The sequence below is a fragment of the Canis lupus genome, chromosome 26 (genome assembly GCF_048164855.1).
Source record: "Canis lupus baileyi chromosome 26, mCanLup2.hap1, whole genome shotgun sequence".
NCBI classification, from domain to species: Eukaryota; Metazoa; Chordata; class Mammalia; order Carnivora; family Canidae; genus Canis; species Canis lupus.
Genome location: NC_132863.1, coordinates 31,641,279 through 31,657,513, shown reverse-complemented (window position 1 = coordinate 31,657,513; position 16,235 = coordinate 31,641,279). Strand labels below are relative to the sequence as shown.

Genomic DNA, 16,235 nt, shown 5'->3' with positions numbered 1-16,235 from the left:
GCTTCAAAGAAACTAAAAATATCTTCTCTCCCAGGGTACTGTAAGGTTTGGCTACATCATTACAGCTACTCCTGACAAAGTTGAGCCATGTTCATCTTCAATGTATCCAACAAACTGCTCTTGGAATCCCCAGGACTCAGATCATTCCTACTTTGAGGTAAAATGAGCCTCTACAGTCAGAATCCAGCCATTTTAATTTTATTTTTGTAAGTGAGTGCTAGAGAAGCACCCATAATAGGGGGAAGCAGGGAGTGAGGGGGACAGGTTGACTCACCCCCCGGGGAGAAGGCCAGTAACGGGATGGCATAGGTATTGGGCCTGGCAGTTGGATAACACTCCCTCCCTTGCTCCAAACATTTTCTTTATGGCATTTTCACTACTTGCCCCTTGTATTTACTTATTTGTTGTCTGTCTTTCCCCTTAGCATGCCTATTCCACGAAAGCCGGGCCTCTGTCCTATTGACCGGTATCCCCTGTCTTAGATCAATGCCTGGCGTTTAGTGGATTTTTCAAAAATTAGCTGCTAGCGAACGAATTAAAGAATATTAAACAATTAGTTGAATCTCTGCCATATGCTGGGCCCTGTCCTTGAGGATGCTACAGGGATGGTGGGGGAGATAGGCCTGAACATAAACGTACGGTAGCTCAGCACCTGATTTTTGGGAGGTAGACCCAAGGCACCACCGCAGGATCCCCGCGGCTGAAAACTCCCGGGGAGAGGAGGGGGGGGGGCTTGGGAAGGATCCTCGGAGTCCCGTCGTCTGCCCGGAGCGCCAGGAAGGCAGGCGGAGCGGCAGCCGATGTGGCTGGAGGCACAGACTGAAGCTCCTCCGGCTCTTCGCGCGGCTCCTCGGCATCCTGGCCCGACCTGCGGAACCCTTGCCTCTCCTGGCTGCCGTCTGCGTGACCTCGGCCCAAGCGGATGCCCCCCCCCCCCCCCCCGTCGCGGGACCCCGGGCACATCCTCCCGCGCCCCGGGAGACGCCGGCTCCGGGTCCTCCGGCCCGCTAGCCCGCCACCTGCGAGACCTCCCTCCACCTGCGGGCTGAGCCCCCCGCACGCCCGCGCGCGCCCCGGGTCCCCGCCCCCTGCCTGCGGTCTGCGGCGTGCAGGACCCCGCCCCGCCCCCTCGGCCCGCAGGACCCCGGCCCCGCCCCGCCCCCGTGGCCCCGCCGCTCGGTCCCGGGGGGCGGGGCCGCGCGCCGCGGCGTCTCGGAGGCTGGGGGCGCGAGGCAGGGGGCGGGGCGGCCCCGGCGCCGGCCAATCAGCGCCGCGATCACATCCATGCAAATACGAGCACAATGGAGCGAGCCCATCACTCGCCCCTGCAAGCAAGCTTGAAATGGGCTTCCGCCTGAGCGGCGGCCGGGGTGGCCAATGAGCGTGTGTTTTGGGCTGGCGAAGCCCAATGGCGCGGCAGGGGAGGCGGGCCCGAGCTGGGTTAGGGTGTCCTTGCAGGGTGTCTGAGCTAAACTTCACCAAATAATAGCTGTTTGTATTTTGGCTGCTGCAGGAGCCATTTTAGGTAAGTTCTTCTCTTAACTTTTTATTTTCCTCCCCGGCCTCCGCTGGCCGGCCTCGCCCGCGGGCCCGCGGCCCCGCCCCGCCGGCCCGGGCCGGGGTGCCCCTATGAATGGAGCCGGGATGCGGGGCGGCTGCGGCGGCGCCGAGGCCCGGCCGGGGTCCGAGCGGGGCCGGCGGCGGGCGGCCTGGCGGAGGGCAGGCGGCGGCCTGAGGCCTGGGACGAGCAGCCGGCCTCCGCCGCGCCCCGAGCCCGCTCGCGCTCAGGCCGCGCTCGGGCCGGGAGGCCGTCCTTGGGAGTGCGCCGCTGCGGGCCGCGCGGAGGGGCGGGGGTCCGGGCAGCCCCCGGCCCGGGGCCCGGCGGGCAGGGGCGGGGCGTGCGGAGGGCCTCCCCCTCCCCCTCCCCCTCCCCGCCCCTCCCCGCCCCCGCCCCCCCGGGGCGGGCCGAGGGGGACCCCCGGGGGCGCGGCGGGGGCGACCGCTGCTGCGCCGCCGCCCCCGCGGAGAAGTTGCTCCCTCGGCGTCCTGCGTCTGTTTGCAGGGGTGGAGGGGGTGGGGGGGTGGGCTGGTGCCAGGCCGCTGCTCCGGGCGGGGGCGGGGGCGGGGGCGGGGGCCGGGGCCCCGGCGCGTCCTCGCAGCGCGCTCCCCCTCCGCCCCCTTCTTACGCACTAGCGCGCACTCGCCCCGAGACTCGGAGCCCTACGGGGTGTCCAGCAACCCCGCAGCCAAGTTTTGTGCATTTATTAACATTGCATGCTTGGGCTTTCTTTCTTTCTTTTTTTTTTTTAATTCTAAAAAAAAAAAAAAAAAAAGAAAGAAAAAAAAAAAAAGAAGGAATCCTCTGTCCCCTCTAGGGTATTTATTTCCTTCCCCGTTGAGAAGTAACGGAGTCTTTTACTCCCAAATTTCCGGGGACGTTCTTCTCAGATGTGCAGAGGGGTTGGCAGCTACTCGGTCTTTAAAACGACGCTCTTAGGAAATCCCCCTCGCTCGTGAGATGATTGAAATTTGAGTTTGTTTGCAGCTTCAGTTTTTATTTGATCCAATTAAAAATACATAAGCAAGCACTCATATTTGTGTACATAAAGTCTTCCTAGTTCCAGTTAGGACTGATGTGATGTGGTTGTGTGTGTGTGTGTGTGTGTGTGTGTGTTTCCGGTAGTGTGGGATCTAATAAGGCAATATAATTCAATTTTCGGCTTGTAGGCCCGTGTTCTCCAAATTAGGGTTTTATGGACCACTAGTAATCTGGCCAAGGTTTCTAGTGAATCCTTGGCTTCTCCGGGCATCTCTGGAGCTGTCGTATATACCTTATTCCCCAACCCTCCCAAACCTGCTCGTTTCTGGTGTCACAGATCCACGAACAGAGAAGATACACATATTAATATTTTTATGATTTTTAAGAGCGTCTGCAGTAGTGTCTGAGATTCAAGTTACTGTTTCTCAGATGGCCTATCGGAATGCAGTCCTGTTAATCCCCAAGTTTTGACATAATTTGATGAGGATAGGCTTGTGGTACTTTACAAAAGTGCTGGTAGGGACCCCAGTACTGTGTTCCCAAGGGTGATTGTGAGCTGCCTTTCCTACTGGAGGTCTGTAGCCACTGTGCACTATACAGTAGTTTGTGGATCCGCCAAATTGGCAGATAAGATTGGCAACCTCAGGCGAATAGTTTCTGTGAACTTCGTGGCTCTCTGGCGGTACAAAGAAGGTTTGAGGTCTATGTATGAAAAAACGATTAGACATGAATCTTCAAGTAACATGGTTTATGCCAACCAGAACAGGTGGTTTCATATAAGCAATGCGTGACTGTAACCAAAGGCCTGGGAAAATGGGGAGTGGTAAATGATTAATTTTGGACTTCTTTCTGTCCCAGGACAGATCTCTTAGATGAATTGAGATGGATTATTTAGACTTTTATCTTCATTCACCGACTACTACTAAGAACTAACCTTTACATTTTTCCCCCCCTTTTTGCTAACTTTGGGATCTCCTTTATAGTAACCAGACTAGGATACTGTTCTTTTGCTGTAGTCTGGCCATGGGCGAAATAATTCTAGATGTGTTGTGAAATTAATTATGTCTCTTAGTGATATTACAGTCTGCCTGGAGTCACATCTTTTACACTGCAGTTATTTCTTTGCTTTTTACATTTAGCTTTTCTGTTGTTACAGCATGCAGTCATTCAGTGTGATGTCTTTTGCCACAACTTTTAATATTCCCTATCATTAAAATTATTTTATAATTTATTGATATAGTTAGAAGTTCCCTGAACTCATCACTATATTCGTGCCAACCACACAAGAAGTTGAAAGACCAGTTTGGAGTGAAATGGGAGAGCCACAAGTAACACTGTATTTCTGGAAGATCCTTTGGCAGTTAGTTTCTTATATTTATTGGTTTACTTTTCTTATAACTGTTTCAAAATACCAAAGAAGATCTCAAGCAGAATCATACCTCTATAGAAACCAGATATCATTGGTGATTTTTGCCATTATGTTACAGAAAACTTACCAGAAACAAGAGACCTTGGGCCACTGTGTCTTAGAGATCTCTTTGATTTATAGAAGTTTGAAACAAGTCTTTTGGTTTTCTTGGAAGCACGGCTTTGCCCCAAGTAGAGGTTGTGGTTATGTCTTCCTGTGTTAAACCATGAGGAAAAAGGGCTCCATACTCTCAGGCTTGATTCTCACTGTAAGGGGCCTGTGTTTTTCCATTTTCACGGAAAGACTTTTTTGTCTTGGTAGTGGCCAAAAGGAGTCAAACATATTCTGAATCCTTCTGAACAGGTTTGGGGATTCAAGGATTCTCTTGCAAAAATATTTTCGGCATGTGACAATGACTGTATCTAAATCAGCTGAGGAGACTGTGTTCTTACTCTAGTCCATCCCCTTTGTCCCCCACCCAGTACAGCAAGGTTAGAAGTAGTTTTATTTTTAATAAAGATTTGGTGGTTCACTTTATACTTCCATTCTTCCTACAAAGCTTTAGTTTAATTCAGGTGAAAAGCTGCAGTGAATTCCATGGGACTGCCTGCATTCTCCTGTTCCAGGTTATTATATTGAAAACTCTTTGAAATACATAAAATAATAGCTAGGGCTTAGATATCTGTTTCCTAGAGAACAGGTCTGTTTTTTTTTTTCCTTCAGTAGAATGTGACATGCTTGTGAGATAAGCAAAAAGAACTAGCACTGAATGAATACCTGGTGTGTGTCCAGCACTCAGCTGGGCCCTGGGGCTGCAGGGATGAAAAAAAAGTATCCCATTTTCATGGTCATTCTTATGAGATTGGATCGAAGCTCAGAGAGGTGAAGTAGCTTATTTAAGGACATCAAGCTAGTAAAAGTTGGAGTCAGAATTTGAACCTAGATCATCTGGATTTAAAGGACATATATTCTTTCACCAACAACCTTCCAAAGATTTCTTTAAAAAAACTGGAGTATGCAGTCATGTTTTAGTGGTATGGGGCTAAGTTAACTAACATAAGTTGTTCTACACATTTGTCTATTTTTACTTCTTCATTTCCAGAATTTGTCACTGAAGAGGCAAATTAGAATACAGTAAGGGCACCCCTAACCCCCCTTGTCTCCACAGTGTAGGAGAGGTCCTTGTTAGGGCACTTAAGAGTTCAGCCTAGCCTGGTACTAATAAACATGAAATGCAGAGGGAGAATGCAGTCACTTTTTCCTTGCCAAAATGTTCTTTTCTTTAGTTCATTTTGTGGAGGCGTTGATACCCTCTTGAGAAATTCTGTTACTTCCATAAAAGTCCTGAAGGTAGTAAAATGGAGTTATTTTAAAATATCCATCCCTGTTCCCATTTCTGAACTAAATTATTTGCATAAAATCCAGAGAAAAATGTTTTCTTTTTGCTTGTAGTACCTATATGCTTTGATTTTTAGAGTTTGTAATAGTGATTCTTTACGTCCTCCTACGCTTATTCTTTTTGTCTGTTTGCCATCATTGAGACCTTTAGAATCTTTGATAATGTATATGACATTAATAGTTCCTATTTTGAGAAATCATTTTTTAAGTTGATGAACCTTTTTCCTTTATAGTCATCATGGAGGACTTAAAATTTTTTAGCAGGGGAGAAAACCTGATATTTCAATAGATTTCTTTTTTTTTTTTTTCAATAGATTTCTATGATGCTTTTATCCACTAGCTGTTTCAGAAGAAGTTAGGTACTAAGACAGTATTTGAAAATTTCAGAAAGACTAGGAAGCAGAATTTTAAGATAACTTTAGGACATGAAATGTAAGTTGGGTTTGAATTTTCTAAGTAAGTAAAGGGAAAGTTTTATTTTTCTCCTTTATTAATTAAAGATTGTTATAGGGAGTATTCATTAATCTAATTTTATGGATCAAATATATTATTTTATCAGTAAATTTTAAATATATATATATTTTAATTTTAAATATATTTTGAAATTTCTTGTACATTATGTGACCAAGGTATTTTGTTTTTGGAATATCTATACTTTTTTTTTTTTTTAAGAGTTATTTATTTAAGAGAGAGCAAGGGAGCGCCTATATACGCATGGGGGGGCTTGAGGCCTGAGAGGGAGAGAATCACAAGTAGGCGTCCTGCTGAGCAAGGAGCCCAAGCATCTCCATCTCAGGACCCTGAAATCATACCCTGAGCTGGAATCAAAAGTTGGTCACTCAACCAACTGAGCCACCCAGGCACCCCTGGAATCTAAATACTTTTTAGTTGTAAGATTGTTTGCATATAAAAGGTCAGGCTTCAAGTTAAAAGGAGTTCTAACTACTGTGGTAACCTTAGCCTTACTTTAGTTTCTACCTGTTCAGGTTGAGGCTTTTTATCCTGAAATTCATGGACCCTTATGGAGCTGTTCTGTGAACTCCCCAAAATAGTATATGAAATTTTTGTGTGAAGTTTTATGGGAAGTGACTCCATTCTTTTATGCTTCTCAAAGGGATCTGTGACTCCCATCCTCCTTTCCTCTACCCCTCATGTCTTCCCATCCTCCCTTCTCCCCCACCATCTCTTCCCACCCACATGCAAAAGCAGTATTAAAGATTATTGATGGGCATCCCGGGGTGGCTCAGTGGTTTAGTGCCACCTCCAGCCCAGGGCATGATCCTGGAGACCTGGGATCAAGTCCCGCATCGGGCTCCCTGCATGGAGCCTGCTTCTCCCTCTGCCTGTGTCTCTGTCTCTCTCTCTCTGTCTCTCATGAATAAATAAATAAAATCTTAAAAAAAAAAAAAAAAAGATTATTGATTTAGGTCATTTCAAAAAGTTGTCTTGTATGAGCAAAGTCTTTTCCTGGAGACAGATTTGTTGGGCCTTTTTTGTGCTTTAGGAGGTGATGTAGTCTCAGTCTGGACCAGTTAGCCTGGGCTTGGTGAAGTACTCCAGGCAGCATCCAGACAAGGGTTATGCCCAGAATTCTCCCCTGCCTTATTTTTATGCTTGGGAAACTGTTCCACACCCTTGCTCCTATAGCCTGATAAAAGAGCAGGAGGCTCTTGGGCCTCTCTGCTTCTGCAGATGGGACTGGAGGGGTGGCCATGGCTAAAGCTCCTGACATTTTCTTGCTTTGAATACCACTTACTCATTCTGTTGCTGCTTCATTCAGTATGTTTAGGAGGAAAAGGTTTTTCCCTAACATTATAAAAGAAACATTTAAAAAAAACCCTTCATTTTTATATTCCCTAGACTTTGTATATACCTTGAAACTCTTTTGTTAATGTCAATTTCAAATGGAATTTTTCTTAATGTCTGGTTGAGCGTGTGAGCTTGTTTTTACAGATAATATGCCTATATGTAGAGTTATATTAAACCAGTTGTTACCATAGGAAAAAGGATCAAATGTTAAAATTCTCAAAGCCTTATTTTATCATTTGCTTAAGTAAAAGTCAAGCAAATTAGTAAAACAGAATTCTAGAGTGACAAAATTCTAAAAGTAGTCTCTAGGAAGTGGCCAAACTTGAGAGATCCTGGAAAGTTCATTTGTTGGGCCAGACCAGAAGATGAATAGAAGAAAAATCCGTTTCTTTGGTTTGATATGTAAATGGAGGAAAACACTATAAGCTTGAGGCAGTTTGGTTAAGGGCATTGATGTCCCATGAAGGGATTCTGTTTGGTTTGTTCCTTCCCCTAAGTGTACATGAGCAAAGAAGCGTGCTTGGACTGTTTACTTTGGGTTCAAGGAAACCATCAGTATTCTAAGAAATTCTTTGAAAGATTATGTCCGGTAAGCTAGTACATACAAAGCATAGGTTTTATTTACTGAAAGAAATTTTGTATAATTTAACACAAAGACTTTATTAATGTTCATTTGTATATTTTGGCCTAACAGCTCTTGTAAAGTTAGCAGTCTAAATTCAACTGTAGATTAGCTTGAAGAAGTCAAGGCACCATCCTTGTTGACCATGTGGCGGAATCAGAGATAACTGTAAAAATGTGAAATAAGCCCTTTTAGGTCAGGGTTGCTCATAGTATGCAGATCTGTGCAGGTCTACAGATTGTTTGTTACCTGTCTGTGGTGAGATAAGTACAGAACTTGAAGAATGTAGATGTATTTACAGTACTTTTTAGAAAATTGATTTGTCTGTTGAGTCTAATAATAAAAAATGTAAGTTTATGTATAGTCTTTGTTTTTAAAAAAGTTTTTTCCTGGGCAATTCATTTTTCTGGTATTTTATAGAAGTATTATTCCATGATGGATTGGGAGAAAACAAAAACTAGTGGGGTATTTTGTTTTGTTTTGTATTTAAGTAATCTCTACACCCAATGTGGGGCTCAGACCTACAATCCCAAGATCAAGAGTTGCACGCTTGGGGCACCTGAGTGGCTCAGTTGATTAAGCATCTACCTTCCGCCTGGGTCTGTGTTCCAGTCATGGTCCTGGAGTCCTGGGATTGAAACATCCCCCACCCCCATCCCCCGGATTGGGTGCTTCTCCCTCTCCCCCAACTTGTGTTCTCTTGCTCGTTCACTCACTCTCAAATAAATAAACAAAAGAAACAAACAAATAAATAAAACATTTAAAAAAAAGAGTCACACTCTATTGACTGAACCAGTCAGGCATCCTCAAAAAGTAGTTCTTAACCATAGGCAGCACTACATAAGGTGATATGTAAAATCACCATTATCTTGCAGCTTGTTTAAAATGCACATTTTGAGGCCTCATTCCAGACCGACTGAAATAAATTACCTGGGATGGGGACCCAGTATTCTTTGTTTTAGCAAGCTATACTGATAAATTTTGTGCACATTTAAATTTAAGAAACATTGTTCTAGATTAACATTGTCCAATAGAAGTCTGTGCTATGATGAAAAATGCCTTATCTATGTGCAGTACCTACTAGTCACACATGTGGCTTTTGAACCCTTCAAAGGTGGCTAGTATGACCGAGGAACAGAATTTTAAATTTTATTTAATATTAGTTAATTTAAATTTAAATAGTCACATAGTGGTATTGGCATTTGACACCACAGGTCTAGATCCTCTAGAGTCCCCCTTTCGGGGAGGTGGGGGGAGTGGAGTTTTTCCCCCTTCATTTAGAAAATACAGGATAGGACAAGACTATCCTATAGTTTTAAATGAGATGGAGCAAATCATAGAATAAAAGTTGGCAAGTTGGCACTTATTTGCCCATTTATATTTACCTATTTTTATCTAAAAGTTGATATTAAGAAAATAGTAGGGTCAGGAAACAAATTTATATCTATGTCACAAAAGGTTTTGCAAACAGCAAGGTAGCTGTTTTAGTGAGGCCTTGTGACCCTTCATGGCTGCGACTAACTGCCTGATGTCTTGCAGTATGACTTCTGAAGCTTTTGTCTTTCCTATAAAGATTTAAGCTTTTAAGTGCAATACTGTAGCTTTCCAGTTTTCAGTAGAGAGCACTAGTTGTTGGGAGTTCTCATTACTTTAGACTGGGTAATGGAGATTTTTCCTATGTAAATTATTATTGGTTTATCACCTTACTTAGAGGATGGTTTTTCATTTTATAAAGGTAATCTTTGTTTTTAATAATATTCAGCAAGGTTCCCTTGAAAAATTGAGCCTTATCTTCTGTCCTCTTCCAATATATTTAAAAACTGATTTGTTAAAAGGATTTCTTTTACTCATTAAGGATTGTATATGCTTCCCTGCCTCCATCCCCATCTACTTGTACTTCATATTTAAATTCCTAAAAATCAAAGATGGCCTTGGCTCTACTATATTGATCAATATCCTTTGCAGGATTGAAGATTATTCTGTGATTGACAAGTAGAAGGAAACATGGCTATAAAAGTAAGTGATGATGCACATGTAGAATCATAGCCTTTTAAAATGTTGTCCAGACATGGTGAGTCTTTTCTAATTGTACCATAGTTTTATTAAATATATTTGCCAGGTTTTAGGTTTTCAGGTAGGAGATTGTTAGTCATATAGGCAGTGACTCTTGAAGCATGAGAGACAGTAGAGGTGTCCCATGTTGTTTATACAGTTAGAATGGGTAGCTTCCTTAAAGATCATGGATAGGACTGCAGGAATAGGAAAATTAATATAGCAGTGTTGGTTGGCTTTGTTTATGGCATGAATTAGTGTATTGTCTTCCATTGGTGTTCATTAGAGACCAGCACTGTTTCCCATTTTGTTGTAGGGACAGTCTTATATTCTCAGAGAGAGTGAGGATGTACTGGTAGCTTGTCTGGCAGGGACTTCTGTTTAGCTGAAAATGATACAAGTATCACTGATGGAGAGAGGAGCTATTTTGTAACATGTTGCTTTGCAGCTCTTTTTTTTTTTTTTTTTTTTTTTAATCTGTCCAAGGAGTTTCAAGTTCTTGATCTCTAGGTATGTATTTGGATTACTGCTTTGGAGTCTTTTTATGTATTTATTTTTTTTTAGGAGAGAGAGAGTATATGGGTGGGGGCAGGGGAGAAGGGGCAGAGGGAGAGGGTGAAAGAGAATCTCAAGATCTCAAGCAGGCTCCATGCCCAGTGCAAAGCTGGACACAGGCTCAGCTCACGACCCTGAGATCATGACATCATGACGTCGGTTGAAATTAATAGTTGGACGCTTAACCGACTGAGCCACCCAGGCACCCCTGATTTGGAGTCTTAAGGAATTGAAAAGCCTAGTCTGTTGGTACTGAGATCTGATAGTTGACAGATCCCAAGTTTAACAATGTTTGTTGGTTCCTTGCTTCAAGTTTGTTCCCATCTTTGTCACTGGTTCCCAGAGCTGGGACTGGAATGTTGTAAGAAATGTTACTAAAAGACTGATTTCATAAGCCATGGCCAAATACCAGTCTCCTTATTTACACATAATAGTCCTACTCTGTCCATCCTTATCTGCTCTAATGCAGCATTTCATGCCAGCAGGGCTCTCCCTAGGTACTGACTTTCCCTATGTTCAGTCTTGAACTAAGCTTTGTTGTTACCATTATAGCTGTGGCTGTGGCAGTTATTTCTAGTTTAAGCGTTATCAGGGCTTACATAATTCAGCATCTCAACTAGATTCTTCTCAACCAAAGCCTCTTTCTGGCTTTTTAGGATTGAAGAAGAGTAGTGTTGGAAGGGACTTTGTAGGCCACCTAGTCCAATTTCATCATCTTATGGATGATAGAATGGATTTATACTCATGTAAATATTTTGTGAGACCATAGAGCTGATCTATGGCCAAGGTAGGCTTAGAATTCAGATCTCATTTTACTAACTAGATCTCTTTCCCTGATTGATGGTTAAGGTCCTGAAAACCCCTGTGGGAGAATTCCCTTAAGAACTTACAGGGATAGGGGATCCCTGGGTGGCTCAGCGGTTTAGCGCCTGCCTTTGGCCTACGGTGCGATCCTGGAGTCCAGGGATCGAGTCCCGTGTAGGGCTCCCGGCATGGAGCCTGCTTCTCTCTGCCTCTCTCTCTCTATGTCTATCATGAATAAATAAATAAATCTTAAAAAAAAAAAAACTTACAGGGATAATATGGGGAAGTTATGTTCTGAGATTAGAAATGAATCTCTGAAAGGCTGAATAATTTTTTTAATGTTTTCAAAGTAAAGATATCAGTGGAATTTTACATGTTTTAAATGAATAAAGATGTGTGGTACTATTTTGGAAACTCTTGTTTACTATATCTTGTTTACTAGAAACATTTTGGCATATCCCTCCCTTTTATATCTTTTTTTTTAAATAATAAATTTATTTTTTATTGGTGTTCAGTTTGCCAACATACAGAATAACACCCAGGGCTCATCCGGTCAATTGCCCACCTCAGTGCCCGCCACCCCCTTTTATATCTTTGTAAAAGGCCTGTGGTACTATTTTGGTAACTCTTGCTTACTGTTTTTTAGGTTGGAGGTGGGCAGTAAAGCAGAGTTTACTGAGCGATACAGTATAAAGTTCCCAAAGAGGGAGGAGACCCGAGAGGGTTGTCTTCTTCTTTACTATTTTTTTGCTTCCTAGAAACTTTTTGGCATATTTCTCCATTATATATTGTGAAATTCGTTGTAAATTTACCTTTGGGTTATTGCAAATAACATGGATGATTTTTTTTTTTCCCCAGATCTCCATACTTGTTCAGCTTTTTAACTTAGGGTTATTAGAATAGGTTTTTCCCAGACCCCTCAGTTGTGATAATAATAGCAGCTGGCAATAATTGAGCACTTACTATGCTCCAGGTGAGGTGTTAGGCTCTTTCATAGTGTGGTAGTTGTTAGGGCTGCACACTGATACTCTATTTTTCTTTTCTTCTGGGTTCGTGGTAGGATAGCACTTACCCCTCACCTTGAAATTGTGCATGGCTGTGTGACTTGCTTTGAATATTGAAATCTGAGTGCAAGTAATGTGAGGCACTTCTAGGCAAACACTCCTTTTTTTTCTGAAGGGGATCTGAAGTGGTTGTGTAGTGTAAGCAGTAAGTCTATGCTTTAAACCACTGAGTTTTTGTGTGTGTGTGTGTGTGTGTGTGTGTGTGTGTTTTAAGATTTTATTTATTTATTTGAGACAGAGAGAAAGAGAAAGCAGGAGTAGGCAGGAGGGGCAGAGGGAGAAGCAGGCTGCTTGCTGAGCAGAGCTTGATCCCACAACCCTGGGGTCATAACCTGAGCCACCTAGGCACCCCACCACTGAGTTATTTTATTTTATTTTTTTAACCACTGAGTTTTTTAAATGGAGTTTTAACTGTAGCATAAACCAACCCATCCTCTTGAATATAAATATACATGGATTCTTATCATTGACCCTTTTTTTTTTTTTAAGATTTTATTTATTTATTCATGAGAGATACACAGAGAAAGAGGCAGAGACACAGGCAGAGGGAGAAGCAGGCTCCATGCAAGGAGCCTGATGTGGGACTTGATCCTGGGACCCCGGGATCACACCCTGAGTTAAAGCAGACGCTCAACCACTGAGCCACCCAGGTGTCCTTCTAATCATTGATCCTTACGGCTAAGTGCTAATATTAGCCCATTTTGCAGTTGAGGAAATGGAGACAAAGGAATTAAATTTACTTGTCTAACAGAACTGGCAGCCCAGGCACTTTGAGCCCTATATTCTTTTCTTCTTTTTTAAAGATTTACTTACTTGTTTGAGAAAGGGAAGGAGAGCATATGAACAGGCCAGGGAGAGAGGGAGAGAGAGAGAATAATCTAGCAGACTCCCCTGTAAGCATGATGCCCAACGTGGGGCATAATCCAGAACCCTGAGATCATAACCTGAACTGAAATCATGAGTCAAATGCTTAACCACCTGAGCCACCCACGCGCCCCTAGCACTAATTCTTTTTTTTTTTTTTTAATTTTATTTATTCATTCATGACAGACACACACAGAGAGAGAGAGAGAGAGAGAGAGGCAGAGACACAGGCAGAGGGAGAAGCAGGCTCCATGCAGGGAACCTGACGTGGGACTCAATCCCAGGTCTCCTGGATCACACCCTGGGCTGAAGGCGGCGCTAAACCGCTGGGCCATGGGGGCTGCCCAGCACTACATTCTTAAGCATTACTTAAGTTTGCTGCTACCGTGTATGCTGTACCAACTCAGTACCCATAACATCATGCCAGAGCTTGTGTTTACTTCTTTGTTCCATGCCTTCTTACTGATGCCCCTGAAGTTCCATTCCAGGTCCAAGGGTCTCTCACCAGCATTTCTCTTTCCCAGTGTTGTACTGCAGAAACCTCCATTCCTTTCTGTTGTCTGTTACTTACTTTTACTACCTTCTGGAATTCCATCTTTCCTGTGAGGGTGATAGTTCCTTGCATTAGATATCCTTGCATCTCTAAAATTTTCAGAGTAAATTTCTCAGAAGGCCACAGTTGGCTTTATGAGTAGGCTGCCCAGCAATCACTGAGGCTTTGCAGTGTAGTTAAGTGCATGGATTCTGCAGCCAGACCACCTGTTTGAGTCCCAGCTCTGCCACTTACCGGCCATGTGAACCTCTCTCTTCCTCAGTCTCCTTGTGTGTACAGTGTACAGTATTATAATAATAATACCTATCTCATATAGTTGTTTTGGAGATTGAGTTAATTTATGTAAAGCCTTGGAACAATGCCTGGCACAATTGTAAGCATGATATAAGTGTTGGGTATTATGATTTTGAAGAATCAGGCATCACAGGCCAAGATGAGTGAAGATAACTCATTACTGAACTTAATCTTTCTGATGGTAAGATATTAAAGGTTTAATACCACAATTTAAATTTTCCTCTTGTTTAACAGGGATTGCTGAGCAACTCTACAAGGCACTAAGCTGGGGGGGTGGGGGGTGACCTAGAATTTGCCCTCAAAGAATTTATAGTATAAAGGGGGGAGGGATCCCTGGGTGGCGCAGCGGTTTGGCGCCTGCCTTTGGCCAGGGGCACGATCCTGGAGACCCGGGATCGAATCCCACGTCGGGCTCCCGGTGCATGGAGCCTGCTTCTCCCTCTGCCTGTGTCTCTGCCCCCCTCTCTCTCTCTCTCTCTCTGTGACTATCATAAATAAATAAAAAATTTAAATTTAAAAAAAAATAAAATAAAATAAAGGGGGGAGATAAGATATACATAAATACCGGTATACAAATAATTGTGTTGTTGCCAGGTAGCCCATTAAAAGTGTCCTTTGGGAATTTAGAAAAGGGGGAAGTGGGAATCAGAGAAGACTCTGAGTTGGGGCACTTACTAGGGTTGGAAAAGGCGTCAGGATTTGGATGTGGAGACTGGGTGTGGTAGGGAGGAAACTGCCAGGTGAAAGGAAGCATTAGATCAGAGGCCCATAATAAACATGTTCATTCATCCATTCAGCAAAAATATAGTGAACATTTATTTTTAAAATTTTATTTATTTATTCATGAGAAACACAGAGGGAGAGAGGCAGAGACATAGGCAGAGGGAGAAGCAGGTTTGCTATGAGGAGCCTGATGGTGGGACTTGATCCCAGGACCCTGAGATCATGACCTGAGCCAAAGGCAGATGCTCAACCACTGAGTCACCCAGGTGCCCCTATAGTGAACATTTGCTATGCGCTAGGCATTGATGTCAGCCCTAGGGATGCAGCAATAAACAAAACAGTTCCTGCTCTTATGGAGCTTGCGTTGTAGTATTTGAATATACGGAACCATAATGTATCAAGTGGTGATAAGGACTAAGAAGAGTTGTAAGGAGACAGAATAGATTTATATAGAACAGTAGATTCATTTCTAATGTCTTTCTTAAGGTATCTTTTAAGGAAACCCAAAGCCAAGCTAAATGGCTTTTTTGTGTGTACCGGGCCATATTTGTGCTATTTTCCATGCTCACAGTTCTCTGCTCTTCTTTCTTGGCTGTCTAGACATTTTCCTTCCTTTGAGACTTGAGTTCAAGTCCCAGTGTCTTGTCTTCATGGGTCTATCCCCCTCTGTATCTGCCAGAAGCACTCTTTTCTGGAGTCAGTTTTGGCCTATGGAACTAATTTGGCGTTTCCTATTGAATTACGTTTGTCTTTTCTCATATTTTTTGTCATTTATTCCACAAGTATGTGATGCCCATTTATTTAGTAAACAATTTATTGGACTTTCATTTTGTTTCAGCCATGACGAGGCACTGGGAACTTGAAGATAAATGTACATGGTCTGTGCCCTTGAGGAATGCACAGTCTGTTGGGAGGGAGAGAAATGTAAACTGCTACTACAAACATCATGATAAATGTCAAATTAGGGCTGTGTCCAAAGTTTTGTTGGAATGCAAGAAGAGGGAGCCAGGGGAGTTAAGAGTTTTGAAAGGAAGAAACTTTTACATTGGCTCTTGAAAGTTGATTTGTATTTTAATAGAGACTGGGATGGGTGTCTGTGAGTTTGGAGAGCCTTTTATGCATGGGATGAATCCTGTGGGGGGGGGGGGGGCGCAGAAGGAAATGGTAAGTTCATTGAAGCTGGAGAGTAGTGCAGAGTTGTGGATTTGGGATGGGTGGTAGGCCTGGAGGGATAGATTGGAGACGTTGAATGGCTTTGAAAATGATGTAAGGAGTTGAGATTTGTGTGGGCAGTGAGGAATCATCAGAGGTTTTATGGCCAGAGAATAGATTGTATTTGGTACTTGGGCAGCCAGAGGTTGGTTTAGATCAGTGCTGCTTAAATTTTCCTGCGTATGAGAATTACCTGGAGAGCTGTAGAAAAACCAGTGCCTAGGTCACACAGTAAAATCCTTTTCTGGAGAAGGGATCCAGATAATGGGTTTTTGATAACTTCCCAGGTGATTCCAGTGTACCCCCCAAGTTTGAGAACCTGTGGTTTGAGAGGCCTG

General features: G+C 43.4%; 1 protein-coding gene across 5 annotated transcripts in view; it reads left to right on the top strand.

The window, feature by feature from the left end:
• The first annotated feature begins 1,344 nt into the window (after positions 1-1,344).
• The window catches only part of CHD6 (chromodomain helicase DNA binding protein 6), a 203,431-nt gene continuing 188,540 nt past the window's right edge, over positions 1,345-16,235 (top strand). For 2 of the 5 annotated variants that reach the window (XM_072801046.1, XM_072801050.1), the window contains exon 1: positions 1,345-1,525. The gene's annotated coding sequence lies outside the window, so the exon portion shown is untranslated. Of the gene's footprint in view, positions 1,526-9,741; positions 9,793-16,235 lie in introns of all 5 variants that reach the window. The other 3 variants (XM_072801047.1, XM_072801049.1, XM_072801048.1) reach the window with 3 other exon arrangements.